Raw genomic sequence first — 12,245 nt, 5'->3', positions numbered from 1 at the left:
AGTAATTTATCTATATTTTTCGATAATGAATATTTAATTGACAATGTTCATTAGCCCTATTTATTTTTTACCTTTGTCACCATCTAACTCTTAATCTAAACCAATAATTTAAAAAACATCTAGGCCTAAGTAATATTTAGCTAATCTTGAAATTATTATACTTTTTGTATTGTAGTAATGCCTAAAGTGCCTTTAAATTAAGATTTAAAACTATTTATTATGAATTAAGACAGACTAGTAAATATTAATTACATTTTTGTTTTTTTAAATGTAATCATTTTTATGTAATCTGACTGATATTGTACCAGTGCAACTAGCAGACCTGCATAATGTGATGTTTCAGCATGTTAATCGGGTAACATTGTGCAAAAATGTGCAACATGAATGGAATCCTTTAAATATTCAATTATGCATGTATACATGGGCAGACAGATAGAATCTGTAGCTTGATTATAACTGCACATGTAAATATATTTATTGGGGCAGCCATGAGACATGCGTTCTTGCTTCATGTAATAAAAAAATAAATAAAAAAAAATATATATATATATATATATATATATATATATATATATATATATATATATATATATATATATATATATATATAATGGCCATGATTTGCCTATGTGGTTTGTTTATGTGTTTATTTACTTCACTTAGCCCTAGTCTGATGTGTCTCCTGGGATAAATGTAAATACACACATACAAACAAGCTCTCCTGGGATCCTTACACCCCCTTAAGAGATGTACACAAACAGCATACGAACACACTTAAACATTCAAGAGGCCTCATGTGTGCGTTCCTGCTTCGAGGCCAGATGATGAGGACTTGTTTGTGATGGGGGCCAGCAGTGACCTCAGACGCTTAACAGAGAAGCTAGTGTACCCCTCCACCCCTCTGACACACACACACAGACTCGCACAGCACAGTTTGTGTACCCCTCCGCCCCAGCGAGACAGCGCAGCATCTGTTATGTAAGTCACACACACACACACACACGCTGCCAGAGTTCACCGCGAGGTTCTCCACCGAGTTAGGCGTTGGACCTCAGTGACACCTCATCCCTTCCATCTGCGAGGAGGTCTGCATTGTCAGAGACACAAAAGAGGGCATCCTGGGTGTTACGTAACACTGACATCTCGGGATTTTGTGTGCTCATCCCCCTTTCTTTGCACTGAATTGTATTTGCTTCACACTTAGCTCAGATCTCTGAGGACGAAAGGCTGAAGCAAGAACTTCATTGTCTGGATTTGATTCTGTAAGACAGGGCTTTCCCCTTGAGAGTCAGCTTATGACATCAACTGAACTTTCCTCTCTTCCACAGTTACACGGTCCTGAAAACTGAAAAAAGGGTTTCGTGTCTGTCAGGTGAAATGAATGTTCAAGTTGCTTGACTGTGGCAGACGTGTTTTTCGGAACGGAATCGGAGGGGGAAATTGCCTGTTGAAATTGCGATGGCCATTTCGACTGTAGCATTTGATTTGTGTCTGGGCATGGGTGTTGTTTTCACTTTAGGAGGTGCTGATAGACAATAGTTTGCTTTTAGAATGACATACTCAGTGTTGACTTGTAAGTTATGCAAAATATGATAAACCTGAGTAGTGAATTTGAGCCTTTGAGTCTGTGATTGTGAAATGAATGTGATGAGATAAATGTACATGTACCACAAAATTATAGAAAGAAAACACTTTTTTTAGTCTGCATGTAAAGTATTGGGCTAATCACACATAAACAATTCTTGTGATGCACATTCATACAGCATAACACTGTAGTCTTATTCACAAACATGACCTGGCTCTCTTTAAAGAACCATATACATACAACTACTTGGTGTATTATAAATAAATACCAAATGACTTGGTTCTTTTTAGTGAGTCATATATTTACAATGTGTAGGCTGATTCAATAACTGATTCTTATAAAGAATTATTTAAAAAGACTCACAAATGTCTATGTGAATCAGACAAATGAATGAATTACTCAATGGATTCATCTGAATTAAATTTTTACTGAATTAACTCACTGAATCAGTTAAAATGGGTTCAGAATCAATAACTGACTCACTAAACTGCAGTTTGAGTTCTCCAGTTCATGGAGAGGGTTTTTTTGCTGTTTCAATACACCAGTAAATGTAGATTGGTCTGTAATAAGGTCTGAGTTGTTACAGTGTAATATTTCTCCAATTTGTTAATTGTTTTAGTGCTTCACAAGGGAATCTTCTAACCTGTTAGCCACATAATATCTCTTTTTGCTTTTCACAACTCCCCAGTATCACATATGACTAAGCTGAACGCGGCCACTGTACAAACATGATATGGAACAAGCTAAGCGGGAAACATGGGCACACGGAAAGGCTCAGCTGCAAGTCAATGGAACTGGAAAAACAATTATCTTAATTTTGTATTGAGGGGTTTCGTCCCAGTGCTGGGAGAGGCTGAGAAATTCTGAATGAGCGCTTCCATCCCCACTGTGCTGCCTTTGTGATGTAGTTGTGTCTTTTAGAAATGGAAATTCATGGTCAGATTACACTACGGACCTGTCTCTGGAAATGAACATGCCCAAGGAGAGGACTCGTCACGTTATGACAGATGTGGAAAACGCCAGAGAGCTGCTTGATTTTCCACTTTCCAAGCAGCTTGGAAAAATAATTTCTCAAAGAGACTCACAACAAGGGAAAGAAAAAAACAACAATGCCATCAGAAACTACTTTGCGCTTGTTTTGCACAAATATGCGTATTTGCGTGCTAGTGCCCAGCTTTTCCACAGGTAGTATTTGGTCTGGGGAAATCTGGCCTGTTTTCTTTCAGTGGTACCCAGAGTTTCCAAGCCTGGAACTATTAATCAGTGTTTGCTCTGGGCCCAAGTGTGTGTGTTTGTGTGTCAGACCCCAATTCCATGGCCGGAAAACCTAGAGCCTGCCACTCTAAGCCAGTGCAAACGTAACAAAAAAAGGCAAAGCGATTCATCATTATTCACCTCACATCCTTTGTCTCTTCACTCAAAGAGAGCTATAGAGATTTGCTCTTGCATGTGGGCGGATTTGTATGTGTGTGTGAGCGAGTCAGTCGCCTGCACTGTTGTGGTGTTGTAGCTACAGTCTTGTGGGAGTTCAGCTCGCACCTTTACATTACCACTTCCTCCAACGTCACTGACACAGTTGCAGCCTCAACAGTAGTAGTCGCTGTGTGGATTTTAGCATAGCAACCTGGGATGCTGCATTCGCTGACTTTCTGTGATTGTAGTCTTAGTGTTGGCAATAACATCTTCTCTGTTAATTTTACTATCTTGAACAACTGGATGGAGAGGATTAGTAAATGCATCAAAATCACAGGTAACACCTGTGTATTCTCTTAATGAAATATCTCCTGTTTCTCTCTGATCTCAGCAGCACCTCAGAGGTCTTAAGCCACTCAAGAAAGGGCAGAAAAATCTGTCCCCACTGTGTGCACACTTGGCCCTTTTGGATTGAGACGGACAGATTTAGATAAGCAGACTGAATTAATATAGTTTCCTGACACTTCTCTTTTACTAAAAAAACACTCTACATCAGATCCCTAAAAAAACTAATTCTGACTTCATATCTTATAACACATTTATCCCAGAATCACACCATTATTAAAAAACATTTTTGTCACATCAGCAGAATCTCAGAATTAGATACAAGTTACTTTTCTCAGAATTCTAACTTTATTTCTTATAATTAATTATGATTTTCAACATCTCAATATCTCAAACATATGGCTTTATATCTTGCAATTGGAACTTTATTTCTTGTAACTGTGACTTTATATCTCACTATGTGACTTTTTATATTTCACAACATTTTATTTCTCATTTTAAACTTTGTCATCATTACATGCTTTATTTTTTTATTCTGAGGTTGAAAGCAGGCTTTCTTTTGTAAAGCAGCAAAACATTGTTGCTGCCGGTCTGTCAAAAATGTTAATTATTTTAGCCACATCTTTTGTGCTGAAAAAGACTGGATGAAATGATTGCAATTATAGGTGTGCATTTGAAATAATTTTTTTCCATTTACAGGAATAAACAGACTTTTAGAAGTGACCACCAAAAATGCATCTGAAAAGACTATCTGAAAATGTATCTTACATTAGCCAGCCGATGAGTTAAAGGCACAAAGCCAGGGGTAAAGAGAAGCCATGTAGAGGAAATGGAGATGCTGTTATTTTACTGAAGATGCCATAATTATGATGCCACAGTGGCTTCCTCTCCTTCCTCACACAGCTGTGACAGTTCCACCCTCAGCACTTGAGCCAGACACCAAAGACGCTTTGTCTCTCCGTCAGATTCCTGGAAGTAAAGGCTTTAATCGCATTACACAGATAGGCCCAATTTGTGGGAAAGGCCATACTCTGATAAAGATCTTAGCATCAAGAATTGGTTGCAGTTGGTGTCAGTAGAACGTGACTCTTGACAGTGTTTTGTTTTCTTGTGGGAAATGGAAATATGCTGATTCCTGGGAAAGTTGGCACCTGGACGGCATGACGAGGTGTGACTCCGGCACTGTTATTGTGCGTGTGGGACAAAAGCTACTTTACAAGCTCTTCCCACAGGCACAGCATAAAGACAGGGTCCTGTTTTTGGAAATGCAACCATGTCCTTAGGACTCAAGTGCCTCAAAATGCTCTCTCCCTCCCTCTCCATTTCCGCTGGATTATGTGGCCTTGACTGCCAGGCTTGACTGTAGTGGGCCACTTTAGTCCTGCACTTCGATATTAATGCATTGGGAGGATTTCGGAGGGGGCTGTTATTATCTCCCGCGCATGTCTGTCTCAAGCTGAGTGACAGTTAAAGGGACAGGCGCCACAGAGCAAACAGGCTTGTGTTCTCTATGATGTGGGCCAGCCAGCAGAGCCCAGAGAAACACTGCGGGGTAACTGATTGATATTCTTGGCCCCCAGGATCGTCCCCTGTGGCCTGTATTCACTCTTAATTATAGGAGTGGTTGGAGGGCAGGGCACTCTCTCTCCAGCAATAATATTATTCTATCGGGTCTTAGGGGAGAGCCGCAAAATGTCAAATTTTCTCAGCTCTGTTAATGGCTTGGTGATGCACTCTGATCATGGGTAAAATCCTCCTGTGTAGTTGGAAATGGAGCACTGTCGAGGTCGAATCAGCATATTGCTCTGTCTGCTTTTCTTTTGCAGTGTGGAAGTGACTCGTTTATGTGTTAACCACTGTCAGTTCTTCTCAGGAAACTCTTTGTCTTGAAGAAGTGCTTTCAGCACCAGCCCAGCCTCCTCAACGCTGGTGTTGGTTTAAAAACAGCACAGTGCAGACACAGCAGAGTGGATATCAAAGGCTAGAGAATGGTATGACCACGGCACTGTTATCCCTGCAGTGGTGAATCAGCACTTCACCCCCTGGAAACAGCTTTTCTCAGTGTTTGTGGTATAGCAATGATAGATCCACTTTCCAGAAATACAAGAGGAAGACTAACGCACTCATTACGTTGCCTAAAGTGCCGTTCATGTAGGCCCACAAGTCCTTCTCTTTCTTTTAACTGCTGCGAAGCTTGGAAGTGTCTCTTGCTAGAAGTGTGACTATGAGTCATGAATTCAAGAAAGACTATTGCATTAGTTCCTGGACTCAGGGTCACCTTTGACCTAGAATGAAGTACATATTTGTGTGCATTGAAAATGTCTTTAGGATTATGGAAAAGTCTGATGCACAACTTCCCTTCATTGTGAAACTTCTTGACTTCCTGAAAGGAGGCTTGTCACTCACTAGGCTTTGCTAAATCTATCTATCTATCTATCTAAAATTTAACAGTTTCTAATAGCTTAACAAATACAGTAGACTGTAATGTCACCTAATGAAATGAACTGATCAACCAACAATTCTGGCAGCAATACATTTTTTCTAGATTTATGGAAAGTTGTACTTTGCAGATACAGAACTAAAATTCTTACGCAAACTCACCTATAAAGCTGTATTGAAATATTTCTGGACACCCTCATTTACTCTTTCTGAATTCTTGCTGATGTATGGAAGGAAATATTATGCAAACTTTTTTCACTTGTAAATTGTGTAATGCAGGTTTCAGGACATTTCATCATAAATCAAGACGGGGATGCAGGGATGGAAGAAGTGGCGCCGTGTTAAGAGAATACTGCACAGGAAGTGCTGTTTACCCCTAGGAGAATGCAGTGGGTTATTGGTTAGAGGATGCTGCTGAAAGCAGCTGGTTTCTCACTACAGGTCTATCAAAGACCATTACAGGAAGACTCTCTTCCTGCTGCAATACCTAATATCCAGGAAGAAAAATGTCTAGCGTCACCTCAGATAATTTAGCAGGAAATCGTACACTATATTATTCTCCCATTACTCTCCAGCCAACAATCTGGGAAATGTTGTTTTGCGTTTCATTCACTGGTGCCATTGCTGATTGGGTGTTAATAGCCATTGCTGCCTCAAGTCTCCAGACTCCTCAACCTTGAGTTGGTATGTTTATATATGGTGGGCTTCTATAAAAGGAGCGCATGTCTCTCAAAGGGTAATGGCACTGTGCGGTGGTTGTGCTGCCCGAGCCCATCAATTACACAGCCGTAAAGCTCTCATTTCAGCCCAAATAGCTGCCATTGCTGTGTCAAAGTCCCCACCAAACTGCCTGGGTAGTTTTAACAACCGCCCTCCCCCTCGGCTGAAGTAAATTGGTGAAAAGGCATGTTAGAAAGAAAATGAGTGGAAACTGGACAGACGGGGCCTGGATGTATTTTACAGACTGACTCAGAGACCAGCTCAGCGCCAGCTTCTTGACTTGTATAACAGTGCGGAGATTGGAACAGATAGAGCGAGCTTGACTCACGGTGCTATCATGAAGAATCTGCTCTTGTTTTTCTTCAGTAGAGGAACGAGAGAGAAGAACAGAAGGACAAGTGGGCGGACTTGCCTTACGCGGCAAAAGACAGCTGAACCCAGTGACCTTGCCGTGGTCCTCGAGGAGAGGTTCTTCTTCGTCCCTCGGCAGGCATGGAGGCCGGGATGGGGTGTTTTACGAGCAGGTTCCTTGAGCCGTTCTCTCGGGGTGCTTGTTACGGTTCTGTGTTACTATCACACCCAATGCGATGTGCTCAGCTTGTGTGATATAAGTCACACTTCCCTCGTTTCAATCTCAGGGGAGGATTCTCTTGGCAGTGGATGGACTCGAGCCGATACTGGCACCATTCCTTCGCTGAGACCCGCCTCAGATCCGAAAAGAGAGCTGCTTGTGAAAGGGGTGACAAAGATGGTAACTGGTCCACTCATACCCCAATGACGTAAATGTCACTTCCCCCTTTCAGTCTGTGCCTAGAAGTCAGATGCACAGCGAAGCGAAGGGCTGGAGAAGATGACACTGATTAGCTCGCTCTGGGGGCGACTGTCGTGGCTTGCGCAGGATGGCCGTGGCACTCTGTGATTAATGCCCATTAAACACCATGTGGCTCCAATTTGGTGCAGCCCAAATCCTGTCTCCCAATGCGCTGATTACAGAGTGAAAGCCCAACTCTTGTACACCTGCTGGATTGAGGAGATGCTCATTGTGCCTCGTTCTTGGTCATGTGGTTCCACTGACTCTTTAAATCAACAAGCAATGGAGAGACAGCACTCCTTCTGGAACTTTGCCTAATCAACAGTGTGTGATCAGGGCTTTTATAGCTTGCCTAAATCACAATAAATCATGAGACTTAAATATTTTTGTTTCAGCAGTTTTGTTTGACTAGAAAACCTCTAGAGGTATTCGCCTCATGATGTTTCAAATTAGTTGTGAGCAATGAATCAATTTCTCGCCTTTTAAGACTGGACAACTCGTAAATCATTGAATACCTAACAATTTTCCACAGGGGTATCTGGCTGGTTCTGTTAAATGTGTCTTTTATTATCTTGAAGATTTTACAAAGCATTTAAATTGTTCTCAATATTGGAGCCATGCTATAATGGTTGCTGTTTTTTATTATTATTTAAATATCTTAGATATATTTGATATAAATATTTTATATATACATTATGCCACTGTTTTTTCCTTTTGGTTAGTAGATACTGTTCAGATGGGAAGGTCCCTTCTGGATTGACCAAACATAGACCATGACACATGTGAAAGTAGTTCTTCTGTCGTAATGGCCAACCCACTGACCAGAAGAGAACCCTTTCTCAGTCTGCTGGGAAGATCAGACTTATTAGTTAAAGTAGAAAGCCAATCTTGCCACGTTTATATCTGATCTTCATTTTGGCCTGATCTTCATTTTGGAGCTAATTCGAGTGCAAGTCAGTCTGTTCCATCAGAGAATACACTTAGCCAGATTTCCCAACTCTTGTGAGGGGTAACATAACACTGGACCCTAGGCTGTCAGGGGAACACTCACCGCCCAACAATAAAATGTGTGATTCTGATGTCATGACCACAACTATGCACCGAATTCCTCACTGATGCACTCATCTATCAGAGGTGCTCTTTCCATTAAAACGCCCTGTCATGAAGAGACATGGGAATCAAAGGGTGGAAGGAAGCAGAGAGAAAGATGGAAGCGGGGGATTCGGTGGGGGATTGTGTGCAGCTGGGGCTGAAGGAGAACAACAGAGCCTACTGATTTGTTTGTTTGCGCTGGAAGACATGTGATGGTTTAACGGGATCCTTTCCTTTTTTCTGCCTTCTTTTTTAAGACTAAGCCGAAGGAGGGAGCTGTCACCTTTGTTGGTTGTGTCATTTGTCAAAAGTACTTTCCAGTTTCCTTCCATAAATTTTTAAGTCGCCCCATTAAATATAAGGTAATTGCATTGTCTCTATATGGCGCCTGGAGCTACAAGTTCTATTAAAGAGACACAAAGGCAGAGAGTGTTAAGAGTATTTATTAAAAAGAATGATATTAATTATGGAGGAGGAGAAGGAGGAGAATGTGAGATGAGGAGAACTTGTGATGCTGGGAGGGTCATGAGCGTAGATTTGTTCACATAGTGGCCAATGTCGCACATATCGATGACAATCTATGAATGGGGATTTGACTGGTGTTTTGTCAATCTATTTTGGGTAGTTACAGTTCCTCCTCACCCTATTATTTGTCCCCAGCTGGGCTTCATTAAGCTGACTTCCTTGAGCAAAAAGAGGCTTGGGTTGGCATCATAGTTTGTCAGGCATGTGAGAGAATGCAAAATGATACATGGGCAGAAGGAAAGAGGTTTTAAAGAGAATGAGTAAAAAAGGAAATGGAAGATAGTGGTGAGCGCGATGAAGGTGTCAGGGTGAGGCAGGTGCACCTGACAGAGTGCACACTGGTTCCCATGGTTGCGGGCCAGTACAATGAGTGGCGAGTCAGAATGATGACAGCTCATCTAGCCCCAGGGCCCTTCCTCCTCTGTGATACATTTAGCTTCTTAATGCCACCTCAAATGATCTTGCTAACTTTTCTGTATTACTCTGCATTAATTATTTAGCACCCTGAATAATGTTGTGGAAGTCAGGCAACAGGAAGGCTCGTCGCCTTGACAAATTTTACTCAAAGGATGTGGTCACTGACCACGTGCAATATTAGAGCCAGTTTAGTATAAATAAGGCTAAATGCACGGCGCTACACTCAGCCGCTCAATTGTTGGGCAGGATGTGCCCAATAAACTGGCTGTATAAATCGTTATCTGAAATTCTGTGACTCATATACTGCAGATCTCTCTAAAAATGTACCTAGATAAATAAAAAAATCTAATCTGGCAGTGAGCCTTTATATCTTAGCATGCAACGCACATTAAAAATAGAAGTGGAACATTCAAATAAAGCATTGTTTAAGTGTTTTGGTATTACATAAGATCCATCTGAACAACTAGGACTTCCTCCTGACTTATCAGGCTGCTTTATTTCATTTTTATGAGGAGTTTGTGTTCTCTGACTGAAGTAAATGGAAATGGATTAGGGTAGAAACAGCTTCATAATAATATATTTCCTGTGTCAGTTCTGTAATCCTATTCACTTTAAAACAAAGAGGCAGAAAATGGTGTGAGGATGTTGGGAAGGGGGTTGGAAACGCATTTATGGCATGACATTATATGGTGCGTTTTCCACCTAAATCATTTTTCTGAAATTACCCAGACCATTGAAACAGAAAATATGCATTCACTTGTCACTCTTTACATTTTAATTCACACACTGTGGAGTGGCACAGAGCATAGTTTATGAGAGCTTTGACAAAATGTGCCACATGTCCTCAAGTACTTTCAAATGATAATTTCCAGGGAAAAAAGTGGAGGCATATAATTACAGGCAGTTATTTATACCCTGTACATCTCCAATTCATCGCCTGTTCATTTAGCTAACAGCCCTGTGTTGGGTCTCTATTTTGGATGCTTTTTTTTTTTTTTTTTTAAATGAAGCAAACATTCATCATTGCCCCTATTACAGCACATCTCAGTGGTAAGAATAGTTTCTCCTGTGAGTTCTTGATGACCTGTTGTGGGTGAGATCCTTGGTTGTGGGTGAGTTCCTTGGTAAAGGTTTTTCAGCTAGTTTTTTAAATACTGCAGCTGGACCCAAAAGCATCATAAGCCTACATAGAACATAGAAACCATTGGCAGAAACCATTTGTTTACTGACACCAAAGTAATTTCAGCAACCAAAATATACCTCACTCCAGTTGATAAAGTTAATGATTTCTTATATTATAAGGACACATTAAACATATTGTTAAAACGTCTTGATTTGATCTGAGCTCTGGTGAAAGGTTTTTTTTTTTGTTGCTGTTGCGGGTGAGAGGAAGTGTTGCCTGTGTTTACCCTGGGTGAGCTCCACTGCAGATTGTGATGCAACCTCACAGAAATGTCTTGTTTTTCTGGGTTAGCTGAGCTTGTCTTAGTGCAGCAGAGCAGCATAATGGTGTTTGTAATATCTCCAGCCCTGGGGCACATTTTAGATTGCAGGGCTGAAGAGCACAGCTTGGCTGCATTCACTCCAAGGCAGGGAGCATGAAAACACTGTGAAGCATGCTTCTCTAGATGGACTTTTGGAGAGTAGGCCTTAATAGCACTAAAAAAGGCCATGCAAATTGTTTAACTAAGAAGTAAGACCTCAAGACATTTTTGACGTCTTCTAGTATCTTTATTTTCCTAGTATTAATGGATAGATGCATGCTTATTTTTCAGATTTTAAGATAAAGGAATACATCAATTTGTAGTCATGTTCCTGTTTCGTACTTGCTATCATAAGTGCCTGTTTTATAGTAGTTTTACAGCATTTTTTTCTTTCTCCATCATAGACTCCTGGCCAAGGTTCAGTCTCTTCCAGGCACAAACAATGGAGCCCTGTGGTCATCATTTGTGTTCTTTGCTATTTTAATTTCTTAAAGGCCTTTTTGGCCATTTTAGTGTCTGTGTTGTTAAAGGCAACAAACTGTGTCAGACGCATTTCTGTTTATGATAAGACAACCTCATTCTGGCAGATTACCAATCAGTATGATTATGTCCAGTCTTTGATTGTGGCATATAATTTTTTTTGTCATTTATGAATGGGCAAAAGCCCAATAAAAATGTAGAAAACAATGTGTAAGATGCACAATGCCATCATGCAGATGACAAATGAAGGAAAGGGTGATGTTTGAAATGTTCAGTTTGAATCTCATAACATTGTGTACATTATGTCAAAGACAGATACTTTGTTGCAATTTGATTTTGTGCATAAACACATCAGAGGATTTATATTAATAGAGCATGATTGCTCCAAAGGGAGTGGAAATATTGTTCTAGCAGATGCTCAGTTCCAGTTTATTTATTCGTTATGAAGAGCCTTAAGCTAGTCTGATTGTCTCTATTTAGTCTCACATTATCATTAAACTTGTTTCCTTTCATTGTCTCCACAGTGGTCTGCATAATCTCAGCACCCTGGCCAGGGGATCTTACTTGTCACCCCACTGCCCAGCCTTCATCTTCCTAACCTGACTACCATAGAGGAATCAGTGTGAGGCGTTTACCCTGAGAAACAAGCAGATCCCAGACTTGCAAAAGAACCTTTGGGTGAGTTCACAATGTCACACCACACAAAAGCAAAAACAGCAGGATGGGGAGTTTCTGGGAGGCCATGAAGGGCCCAGGTGTTTAATATGGAAAAAGTGGAAAAGTGAGGTTAGGGAGACACATGTTCCTTGGGCTGTGCATCTGGCGGGACCGTGTGCTGAGGTTGCATGCCTCACAGATGCAGTAGGAAGATAAAAGTGCATCGCTGATTATATCTGATTTTCCATGGCTAATAAAACTTTTAATTAGCATGGGA

At 40.8% G+C, this 12,245-nt stretch overlaps 1 protein-coding gene across 4 annotated transcripts in view; it reads left to right on the top strand.

Moving 5' to 3' along the window:
• hivep2a (HIVEP zinc finger 2a) overlaps positions 1-12,245 on the top strand; it is a 69,730-nt gene that overhangs the window by 38,902 nt on the left and 18,583 nt on the right. For all 4 annotated transcript variants that reach the window (XM_043220378.1, XM_043220376.1, XM_043220377.1 and 1 more), the window contains one exon: positions 11,836-11,989. The gene's annotated coding sequence lies outside the window, so the exon portion shown is untranslated. The remainder of the gene's footprint in view (positions 1-11,835; positions 11,990-12,245) is intronic.

The sequence above is a fragment of the Puntigrus tetrazona genome, chromosome 20 (genome assembly GCF_018831695.1).
Source record: "Puntigrus tetrazona isolate hp1 chromosome 20, ASM1883169v1, whole genome shotgun sequence".
In the NCBI taxonomy this organism is placed as follows: Eukaryota; Metazoa; Chordata; class Actinopteri; order Cypriniformes; family Cyprinidae; genus Puntigrus; species Puntigrus tetrazona.
Note: the sequence above shows the minus strand (reverse complement) of the source record. Positions and strands in the feature narration are given on the sequence as shown.